Source organism: Callorhinus ursinus, unplaced genomic scaffold (assembly GCF_003265705.2).
Source record: "Callorhinus ursinus isolate GAN/ISIS: 27379988/994484 unplaced genomic scaffold, GSC_fseal_2.0 scaffold24, whole genome shotgun sequence".
NCBI classification, from domain to species: Eukaryota; Metazoa; Chordata; class Mammalia; order Carnivora; family Otariidae; genus Callorhinus; species Callorhinus ursinus.
Window position 1 is genome coordinate 5,003,988 of NW_027397086.1, and position 11,618 is coordinate 5,015,605.

The following is an 11,618-nucleotide window of genomic DNA, read 5'->3' on the forward strand; positions in this document are numbered from 1 at the left end:
CGCCCGCCCGCGGCGCCCCCACCGCCGCCGCCGGCGCCAGGCCCGTCCCCGCCGCTCCGGCTGCCGCCCCAGCCCGCGCCCCCCGCCCCCGGAAGCGCTTCCCGGCCCCGCCCCCTCGGCGCCAGCGCTTCCGGGCAGGCGCGGACGGGGGCGGTGGCGCTGCGGGACGAACCTCTCGCTGGGCCTCGGGATTCCGGATCCCGCCTCGGCCGAGTGTAGGAGCCTCGCGGCGGACGCGTGGGCGAGCGGCGGCCTTGGTCCCGACTCCGGGAAGGAGCGGCGGCGGCTTTGCGCCCCACGGCCTTCCGCCCGCCTTCTCTTCGGCGCCCCCTGCTGGCCGGAGGAGGGCTCCGCAGCGGGGCGCGCCGCGGGTCTCCCGGAGCGGAGAGGAATGGGTAGGCCAGGACCCTCGACCCGCCACCCCCGGGGGGCCTGCGACCACCGGTGGCCCAGCCCTCCCCTTCCGAGACCCTCGATCCCACAGCCCTTCGGGCGCCTACCCCTCACCCGAACCGCTCCCGGCGGGACAGATGAAGGCAGTAAGGTGCAGTGGTGACAAGCACGGGCCTGGGGACCTGCCATATCGGGTCACTTAACGTATGACCTTGGGAAGATTACCTACCCCCCTAAAGCGGGAGATGAAAATTCCGAACTTGCGGTTATAAAACCCCTGCCGCAGAGCAGGCCTCAAAAAATGTGCATTTCCTGATCCTTGGAGACACCCCAATGTTGATACTTGGCTGCGAGTGCGAGCTTGGCCAGCATTTTCCTCTCGGCTTTGGGCGAATTTAACCCCCTTTGAAGAGGTTTACCCCCTTTGTATTTTGGCGGATTCCTCCATAGTAGTGGCAGAGTTCATTTTCCCTTTTCTGAATTTGTAATAAAAATAAACCAGGAGTCAAGATACCAGCTCTTCTTCAAGATACAAAGCTGGGACTTCTGATGCTACTTCATCCTTTGCAATCAGGAACTCTTTCTCTGGGTTCTATCAAATAGTCATCTTCCAATAACAACAGCTACCCTTTGTTAGTCTGTGCAGGGCACTGTGCAGACACTTTATAGACATGACCCCCTTTAATGCACAACCCCAGGGGGTAGCCATCAATTATTATCTCCATTTTATCCAGGAGGGAACCGAGGCTCAGAGAGGTTAAGTGACGTATCTAAAGTCACACAGCTGAATGGCAGACTTGGGATGAGCTCCCTATCTCTCTTGACTCCAGACAGGAACTTCTTATGGCAACAGAATATTCCAAACACAGAATTTTAGGTAACCAGTTTCTAACTGCAGGCACCTGGGCAGTGTCACTCTCTAATTACTCTTCCTCTTGAGCTATTTCCTTGAGATCTGTCCCCAAGAGTGAGATCAGTGAACTCAAGGGCACAGGAATGCATCTTCTTGTCACACCAGGTTTCCTCAGGACCACTGACTGGGCTGACTCACAAGCCCACATGAGTGAGTTCCTGTTTCCCTTCAGAGCAGCTGTGGGCCTCATCATTTTAACTTGATTGTTGCTAAATTTGTTGGTAGGAGTTGGGGTCTTCTTGGCTGTAATACAGTATTTGCATGTCATTAAGGACTGTAACATGTTCCTAAGTGTTTCACCTTTTTGTCATGTGTCTCTCAAAGTTACTGGCCATCTGTCCATTGGACACTGGGTATTTCCCTCACAGATATATTTTTATTTGCCCACCTACTTGGGCCACTAAATTCCTAGATTTTTCCAGTCCCCTGCTTTTATTTTTGTCATTTGGCTGATTATGTGTCATAATCTTCACTAATTTGTTGTAGTTAGAAAAGCGTCGCTTCTCCACAATTGGAATGTATGTGTTTCTGTTTTCCCATAATCTTGGTAGCATTTTCAAAGTGATTTTTCAGCCCATTTGAAATCAAAAAGAGGCTAGAGGGTGATGTATGGGCCTCATTTTAATTTATTCCACAGTTATCCAGCCTTGCCAGCAGTGTTTATGAAATGGTCAAATTCACATCTCATCAAAGTCTGGGCTTAACCTTCAATCCAGTCAAGGAGTGGTTTTGCCATTATGGGGGTCAGCATTTGTGAGAGTGACAGCTGGTGTTGGCTGATATCTGTGTTCCTCCTTCTCTTCTGAGGCACGTGGCTAAAACACGTCTCCCTGCCTGCCCTCCTCATCACGTGTCAGTGGAGATAGTGTGTGAAGTGCTTGTAAGTGAATTCCCTTCCCTGTCTTTCTTCCTCTCCCTTCCTAGGACAGACGGCACTGAATCTTCAGTTCTCACCTATTTCAGATTCCTGAGCACTGATAGCCAGGTTATCTGATCCCAGCCTGTCCCTCTTCCGGTTCCCACAAGGAGACCCTTTCTGCCAGAGGTCAGGCTATGCTATGTGGCTCTGGCCCACTTAAAAATCCCCAGAGTTTGGAGGTGCTTGGCGGGCTCAGTCAGTGGAGCTTTCGGGGTTGTGAGTTTGAGCCCCATGCTGGGTGTAGAGATTACTTAAAAATAAAATCTTTAAAAACAAAATTAATAAATAAAACATAAAATCCCCAGAGTTCGGCAAAATCTGTCTGTGTTGGCACCTGTTAGAGTCTTTACAGGACACACAAGAGTCTGAGTATCCCTTAAACACGAAGATTGTATGAAGTATTGGGGCTTTCCTCATTACCGCTCCCCTCACCAGGATGTGGGTGTATGCCCCTTCCACCTGCCTCACTACCTACTAGTTCTGGGCCAGCAGGGGGCGTCTGTCTCCCCAAATAGTCCCAAGATGTCCACTGATTTCTAGAACATCCCAGACGGTCAGGGTTCCTTCCACCTGACCACCTCTGCAGGGTAGCGTCAGTGTTCCACCGGGCCAGGAAGAGCCCTCTTCCTTGGACACCCCCCTCATCCCCCGTGCCTGTGTAACAGGGACCAGGTAGTTGGTTCACGCCTCTGAACCTCTCTTCTTCATCTGTTCAGTGGTGATTGGACGGTGAGGTGTGAATCATAGTCTCACTTCCCACCGCCAAGGCTGGGCAGTAGGGTGCTGTGGCTAACCAGTGAGGCAGATCCGGGTCTCCGTTTCTGCTCAGCCACAGAGCTCCATGATCCGATCCAGGGCAAGGCACTCATCCTTCTGAGCACTGGCCTCTGCATCTGCGTACTGGGTGATAGTACCTACCTTCACGGGTAAATAAGGTAATGATTCAATGCTTCCAGCATGGCACACTCAAGAATTATTCTTGATCAACAAGAAAGCGAGGGAGAAAGTCTGGCTTCGAGAGCCCCCGCCCATTTCCATGAGGCCTTTTCTTACTTCCGGGAGAGATGGCTTGCTGTCTGCTCTCCTCCCGCTTCAGCTATTGCACTTCTGAGTGGGCCTGCCTTCCTTTGGACCTGAGCCCTGCTGACACCCACAGAGGGAGCACAGATGCTCCCTCTGGAGCCCTTCCTCACTGCCCGTTTCTTCCTGCCCTCTCAGTTTCCTGCTGATTTTCCAACACTGCGCCTTTAACCGACTCTGCTGGCACGCTGTACTTCTCCTTTGTAGGCACCACAATGGTAATTAATTAATTATCTGCACAATTATGAGCTTAATATCTGTGTCCCCCACCACTAGCCTATAAACTCCATGAGGGTGAGACCTTGTCTGACTTCTTCCCTGCTGTTTCTCCAGGTCTTGGTACTCCATAAGTATCTGTTACATTAATAGATAATGACTAGTTACCTGTTTTGATTTCTAACTATGTTCCTTGAGGACAGGGACTATTTAACTGACCCATTTCCTCTGCATCCTGCGGAGAACCTGAATGAGCAGTAACAAATATTTGCTGAGTGAGACAAAGAATGAATGAATGAATGAATGAATGAAGACCGAACCCCTCTTTCTCCTCCCCTTTTCCCTGCAACACACCTTACAACCAAGTCTCCCCATCTGTGTAAAAAGTCCTTGGTCCTAACCAGCCTCTATTTTGCAGCTTCCCTTGACCCATGATGAGGATAGATGAGAAAGACCTTCCACATTTGTAGGGAATTCTCATTTGAAAAATGGAGTTTGGGGGAAATCTGCATGGGTCCTCTCTGTGCCCTGCTTCTTGCGGAGGACACACCTACCTGGTCAAAAGAGAGGGTACTCAGGAGAGGGTACACAAATACATACAGGACTGCCTTTGGCCCAGAGCATTTGCCCCCCACTTATCATCAAAGCTGTTAACTGCAAAGTTTCATGCTCACACTCACATGCTATGGTAGGCAGTGCTGGATTCTGGTTAAGAGAATGGGGGAGTCATTTTTTTAAACGTAAGCTCTAGAGCCAAGATGGGGCTTGAACCCACGACCTGAGCTCAAGAGTCGTGGGCTCTACTGACTGAGCCAGCCAAATGCCCCAAGAGTGGGGGAGTCTTTAGAGTTGCTTTGGGTGAATCACTTATCTTTTTGACTTTTTGCTTTTTCTTATTTCTCTGAATATGGGACCTAATATTACCGAATTTCCTCTTTTAATCAAGGATGCATTCTTGTTCACATTTAAACATTCTTGGAATCAGAAGACATCTTACAATCAATGAGTATATTTAATCAGGTTGTGTTTTGTGTGTGTGTTTTTGTTTTTGTTCCAAACGCAAATCAACAAATCCAGAGTATATCTCAGAATCAGTAGCATTCTTGAGAGCTATGTCTCCCAAGACACGGCCCTGTTGTAACTCACAGGCACATGTCTGACTAAAGTCAGTAAAGTGGAGACATCTGCAAAGATCTAGCCTGGTTTAAAAGGTGACTTTGTGCTCTCAGTGTTAGAAACCGGGCACAAACCCGCTGGGCACGCCTTGGATTTCAATGAAAGGAGCAAACCGCACGTGAAGAGTATTCACGCCATCACATGTGTTTAATGTAAAGCCAACATCCTGTCCATCAAACACGAGACTAGAAACATTGCTTGCCGTCGCTCAGAAGTCAGAGGGCTTTGCGGGATGACTTTGATGACCAAGACTCTTTAAAATATACCCGGGGAGGTGGACCTTTCCTCCCTAAGTAAATTTCCCTAGAGCAAATAGTTCCATTGACCTTCGACATGACTTCAGTGCTTTCCTGAGTTGAGAGCTATTTAAAAATAAAAGTCATGGCATCTGATTGTTTGAAGGCTTCACTAACGATTTCAAGTATGAGGGTCTGGAGAGGGGGTGTCTCTTTCATCTCTCGCTCTCTTTTTCCCTTGTGCTAGTTTTTTAGTCCTTTTCTCCTTACAATAGGATCAGAATGAAGGAGGGCCCTTTGGGAACAGAGTCCCCAGACTGTGGGTCTGTGGGATGGTCCCAGGCGTTGTGGAGGGAGGACAGTCTATCTTTCTTTTTCTTTCAATCAACTTTAATGAGGTATGATGAGGATTGGCCAATGTAGACATTTGTTAACTGCCACCCCAACCTTTCCTTTTTTGGTTTTTGATCCTGCGTCATAGAGCCCCTGTGCATCCTGGCCTCGCTTGTGCAACTGTAGGAATCAGTAGCCGAGGGAGTCCCAACAGGGGAGGTGAGATCACCATGCTCAAAGCAGATCAGCTGGACAGTGGAGGCATACAATGCCTGAGGGACCCTGGCATGCTATCACTGTTGCATATTTACTCATTCAACAAATATTTATTGAGTGCTGAGTGCCAAACATGGCCCGAGGTCCTGGGAATATAGCAGTGGACAGGGGGAAGCAACCCTTACCTCTCAGGAACAGCCAGGGAAAGAGAGGCATAGACTAACAAAATGTATAGTGTGTTAGATGGGGAGAAGGGCTACGGAAAAAACGAATAGGGAAGGGAAAGGGGGAGAAGACCATACATCACCCATTGAGAGAGTTTGGTACTAGTTTGAGGTTCTCATCCTCTATATCAAACAAAAGGGTGCTCCCAGGTGCAGAGTGAGCAGCATCCTGCGTGGCACCTGCCTTCCTGAACTTAATCTTCCTCCTCTCTGCTGATCCTGAGCTGGGGCTTGCTTGAAACCTGTGTACCTGCCCTGCTCTGATCAGTCCTCTTTTGCTGGGCTCCTCTAGGATCTGCTCCTCACTAGGTCCTATGTTTCTTCTGTCCACTGGTCTCAGCTCTGTCCATCTCTGTCCATCCCCCGAACTGGGCTGACTGTGTCTTCAGATTCAGTGCTTCTTTCCTCATATTTCCAAGATTGGTCCCATGGTAAAAAACCATGAACCCTGGGCAAGGATAATCAGACTCTATAAACCTCGGTTTTCTCATGACGATAGTACCTGATCCAGATGGTTATGAGAACCCCATGAAATACGAGGAAAGGTGGTTCTCAGAGCCTCGTACTTGGTGGGTGCTGAATCAGCAGGAGCTCTTAACATATGAGGGACTGAACCAATGGCAGCAATGCAAGGGGGAACGCAGTATGGAGGTGCACCCTGGCTTTGTCTCCCCTACCCCTCCCTCCAGATCTCCCCTCCCTTCCCCCCACTGGACACTGTCATTCTCGGCTCCCCTTTCATCATGGAGCTTAGCTTCTTGGAATCTTTGCCTCTGGCCACTAAAAGAGAAAAACTCTTCAACTCATCGGCTCCCTCCCTCCCTCCCTCCCTCCACTCTCATCCCCCCAAGAACAGTTTCTGTTCAAAGGGGATGATGCCTTTCTTGTCAGTCAGGACTCAAGAAGATGGTGGTATCTTGGCCCCTTCTTTATTCCTAATGATCTGGTTTGTAAGACGTCTTTCTCCTCTCTGAAAATAAGTAGCCTTTCAGAACACCCAGCAACCTTGGCGTTCATTGCTGAACTAGTCAGTGCGTTAAATTTGTCCAGGGTACTCCTTTGCCCAGGGAGATTCTCAAAATTTCTGCTCTGATCCTTCTGCTGGCAGGAACCAGGGCACCTGTGCTATTTCCCAATGTGGAAGCTGGGCTTAGCTGACAATTTATACCGCAACACTTTTTTTTTTTTTTTTACTTGTCCTCAGTACTCATGACACTCAAATAAGTAACCTCTGCCCATTCTCCTCTTCCTTTAAGCTTCTCCTCGTTTTTTTCCTTGGAATCCCAGAGTTTCGATGGAGTTGGATGTGCTCATCTGCTTGGGATTCTTAGGCAGGCCTTGTGGGCCTGATGTCTTGTTAGGGGTGGTTCAACTTCTGGTCAAGCAATAAATTAAGGACACAGTGCCGATGGTTAAAACTCACTGAACAGGGGCGCCTGGGTGGCTCAGTTGGTTAAGCGACTGCCTTCGGCTCAGGTCATGATCGTGGAGTCCCGGGATCAAGTCCCACATCGGGCTCCCTGCTCAGCAGGGAGTCTGCTTCTCCCTCCGACTGTCTTCCCTCTCGTGCTCTCTCTCATTCTCTCTCTCTCAAATAAATAAATAAAATCTTAAAAAAAAAAAACTCACTGAACAAAGGGAAGATGGGAAAACTCTCTGCACCTGTCTCCTCATCTGTAAAAGGGAGAGAACAAGTGTTCTTACCTCAAAGGCTTCTTGGCAGTAGTACAACGCGATCACGGTCATAAAGCTCTTACAAAGTGTCTCGTGTATGATAAACACACAAAACCCAGTAGCTCATATGTCCAAATTGGGGTTTGTTAGGATGAATCTCATTTTCCTGCTGAGGCTTCTCTACTCCATCCAGCTACCTGGGAGCTATCACACTGAGCCCTGAGCATCTGCTGCCTCCTCTGTCGGGCATAAGCAGCTTCACGATGGAGACCTTGTCTTGCCCTCTTGCAATTCTTAGAAGTCACCGGCATTTCCTGTTGTCAGGGGCTTCCTGTGACTCAAGAGCAGGGACCCTGTCTTGTTTCTCACTGTAGTTCCTGTGCCCAGCACCAAGCTGGGCAACAAGGCAAGTGCTCAATAAATGTTTTAAAACAAGGAACAAAGTTAGGACAAAAAGAGGTCAGGCTCCAGCTGGATCCCACTAGGGTGAGATGGCTCCGAACCAGGAAGCACCGATTTGCAGAGCCCTCCTGAGTGGGCAGCGGTCCAGCTGCCCTGCCTGGAGGCAGACCGCCCCCTGCTGCACCAGCCCTCCAGAGTCATCACTCCAGCCACCTCTCAGAACTGCTGCTCATCCTGCCTTTCCGGAGAAAGCTGAAAAACAGGCAGTTTACCTCTGAGAGGTGAGCAACAGTGATAACCCAGGTGCTAAGAGCAGTGTGTAACTGACATTGCTCCCTCTCCCAGTGGGGGCGCCCCTGGTCCCCTAAAACAACCAATGGTGTGTTCTAGAAACCCACCCATGGGAGAGCCATTCATTTCAGTAAATTATGTGGAGCTCTTCTCTAACTTTTGATGCTGCCTCAGCCTCTAGGTCCCTCTCTCAGTTGAACTTCCTCGGCAGAAAGGTCCTCTTGAATTCTCAGCCACACTGCAAAGACAGCCTGACCATGGCCCTCTGTACTGGGAGGCCCCGAAACTCAGGAGGAAGAGTTGGAGGTACAAGAGCAAGCCGGGCCCTTTCTTTGCTTAACAGAGTTCAAGCCATATTGTTGACCCAGGAATCTCTCCAAATTCCCATCATCTCCCTCATCTGCGTCACATTCCTCTAGTTGGGAATGCGGTTTCTAGCAGATGAGGGCTATGTGTGACAATCTCACTCATAGCTGAAACGGTCTGCTGCAGGGTATGGTGCTCTGATGGAGTCTGAGCTGCAATTTTAAGAGCAAATGATGAAAAATGGAGTATGGAGAACTATAATCACACACAACCACATGCATAAAGCTCAGAAACACAACACTGAGCTTAAGAAGCCACTAGGATATATACTGTATGATCCCATTTATATAAAACTCAAAAATAGGCAAAACTAATGGGGCTACTGCTAGTCAGGATAGGTTACTCCTGGAAAGAGGAATGAAGGGAATTTTGAGCCCTGGGTGTTTTGATCGGGTTACTGGCAACATGGGTACATTCATTTTATGAGAATTCATTGAGCTGTGCATTATGATTTGTGCTTTCATGCTTGATCATACTTCAGTTACACAAAAAAAGCGCATGTGCCCAGCAGGAAATCCTGAGATGCAGGACTGAATCACACAATGATAATGCAAGTATTTGTGTACATTTTCGTAAGTTTAAACTACTTCACAGAACCACGAAAAGAATAGCACGCCCAGCCCAGCTGGCTTATGTCCACAGGGGTCATTCAGCTCTACCAAGAGAAGCTTCTCTTTTCCTGGTGCAGGAAAGGAACTCATCCAGAGTCTCCTCCTTGATCACTGTCTGTACACGTTCTATATCATGACCCCTAATGGGGGCCAGGGGTCAGTAGCTGCCAGAAAGCACAGCTATTGTCTGGAGAAAACATGTTAACAGTTTCGCCTGGAGCTGACAGGGTCCCGTCTGGGGAGGGGCTCCTAAGCAGAGATTGAGACCGCCCATGCGCCGCGCAGAATCCCGCCCAGTGCCACTCTGATCACGGGACAAGCCGCCTTCCAGGCATTCTACAGAAGAGCAAGTTGACTTTCATCGTGCTCAGGGCCTGAGGGCAGGGGTGGGGGGGTGGGGGTGGGGTGCTTTGGGGTCGACTTCTGAAAGCAGCAGTTTGTGACTCTGATAAGATTACTCAAAGAACAAGGAAGAGGCTGTTTTTAAAGTGAGCCAAGCTAGTCATTTTTCTAAGTTCAAAAAGCAAATACAGCTGAATTATTGTCAGCCTCCGTTTGTAGAGGGTGGAGAGATTAGGAGGCACAGAAGCAGCTCGGCTGTGGGTGTGACTGTTGTACTTGACCTGGTTTGAGACCCACAGTCGGTTCCTGGTTCCAGGCACCAGGCTGTGACAGCTGGTCAGGGGCTGGTGGAGGTACAGCAGGGTCCTCTCAGTGAGTCAGTACATTTCAGTCGGAAGAGGGGAGCAACTTGAATGTGATAAAGCCGACCTTCAACACCCAGTCATTTCTGAAGCAGTTCTTGGCTTGGGCGGGGGTGGGGGGGGGCTGGTTATAAAAAATCTGCATTTGCTGGGTGACTGGGTTTACGAGAGGGAATACGACCAGTAATGGCACAGTGTCACACATTTCCGGCTCTCACCAGAACAAGAATTTAATGTCTTTTTATCTCACTATTTGGTCTCCCCAGTCTCTTATCTCGCTACTGTGCTACCCAAGCCTTCCTAAAGACGCAGGAGACAGTTCTGACTTCACCTGAACAGGATTGCTAGGTGCAGGCCCTATGCTGTCAGGAACACAGAAATGGAATGGACACAGGCACAAGGTGTTTATACCCGCTGGTCCTTGCAGAGCTTAGCAAAGTGCGTACAAATGATGCCTGCGTGAGTGACACAACTGGGCACGGACTGAACTGGGCAGGATAGTGAAAACTTAGAGGAGGTGGCCTTCAAAATGGGATTTATTCTGGGCAGGAGGAGAGGGAGCATTAGCAATGCTTGTGGTTACAGGGAAGTTGAGGGCAAGTTCAAGGAAAATGGGATTTGGCTGGAGAGTAGAATAGGTAGAACAGGATGGAGAAATAGTGGAAACAAACCAGAAAGGAAGTCTAAGCCTACAGTCTGGAGAGTTGGCGGCCTACTTTGACGGGAGTTGGGGGTTTTAGAACAGCTTGGCGACAGGGTGGAAGACTGAGGCTGACAGGTGTGTGTAGGATGAAGTGGAGTGAGGAGACCAGGCTGGTGCAACAACCTAGGTGAGAGGTAATTAGGACAGGGGTGGTGATGGCTACATTCCTGTCATTAAAGAACTGGATGTAATTTTGTATGGGGATAGGGTTCTTGAGATTCCCCTCATGACCTTCATGGAGAGAAGAGGCTGGGTATTGCCCATTCTTGAGGACATTTCTCAATTACATTAAAGGAATTTGGCTGGCATGCATGACTGGAGGGCACATGACCAGTGCCAGAGGCAAAAATCCCATGGAAGAAAACCAAGTTCAGAAGGAACCTCTGTTGTTCTTGTTCTGATGGACCCACATAGGTTAACAACAGCCCCCCATTAGGCTACGAGTACAGCTGGCTCCATTTCACCCCGACACTGAACTTGGCCTACCTGAGCTTGTGGTGGCTCCTCCCTCCAGGCATTTGTTCCACACCCAGGAGACCACATTGGCAAGCCTATTATCTGTCACTCAGCCCATGTCCGGAATGCAGCACAAACACTATGTCCTAGGTCATTTCTCACTGCATTGGGTTCATCTTCCTGACACCTCTGATCATTGCCTATGAAATCAAATCCACACTCCTTAGCCTGAGATCTGCGGCCCTTCGTGACCTTGGGCACCAACGGTGTAACTGCCATGATCCTGGGCTCCAGAGTCCAATGACCTAGTTTAGAATTGCTGGGCTATAGTAAAGATCTAAGGAGACCGTACATGTAAAGAATGTAGCACAGAGCCTGGCATATAGTCAATGCACAGTAGTTGACATCCATTACCATAGAGGAACAACTTGGCTGCACAAGCTACCTTTCACACTTGCTCACCTCCATGCCCTTCTTCATACTTGTCCCTCTGGGGGACCCTTCTTCACTCCCATCCACAGTTCGGGGGATCGGAATCCCACCCATCTCTGGTCAGAGGCTTCCAGCACTAGGAAGGCTTCCTGCGTGTCCTGGTCATTCTGTCCCCGTGAGTCTGTTAGTGATACCAGGCTTACCTGCCTCCAGAATGGAAACTCCAGGAGAACAGGAATTTTTTGTTTTATTTATTGCTATATGTCCAGTACC

The 11,618-nt window shown here is 49.3% G+C and overlaps 1 protein-coding gene across 5 annotated transcripts in view; it reads right to left on the reverse strand.

Annotated features, from left to right (window-relative positions):
* ZBTB34 (zinc finger and BTB domain containing 34) overlaps positions 1 to 7,715 on the reverse strand; it is a 33,029-nt gene extending 25,314 nt beyond the window's left edge. For 2 of the 5 annotated variants that reach the window (XR_012382197.1, XM_073905737.1), the window contains exon 1: positions 1 to 82. The gene's annotated coding sequence lies outside the window, so the exon portion shown is untranslated. Of the gene's footprint in view, positions 83 to 172; positions 253 to 622; positions 644 to 7,410 lie in introns of those variants that run through there. The other 3 variants (XM_025888225.2, XM_025888227.2, XM_025888224.2) reach the window with 3 other exon arrangements.
* Positions 7,716 to 11,618: the final 3,903 nt, after the last annotated feature.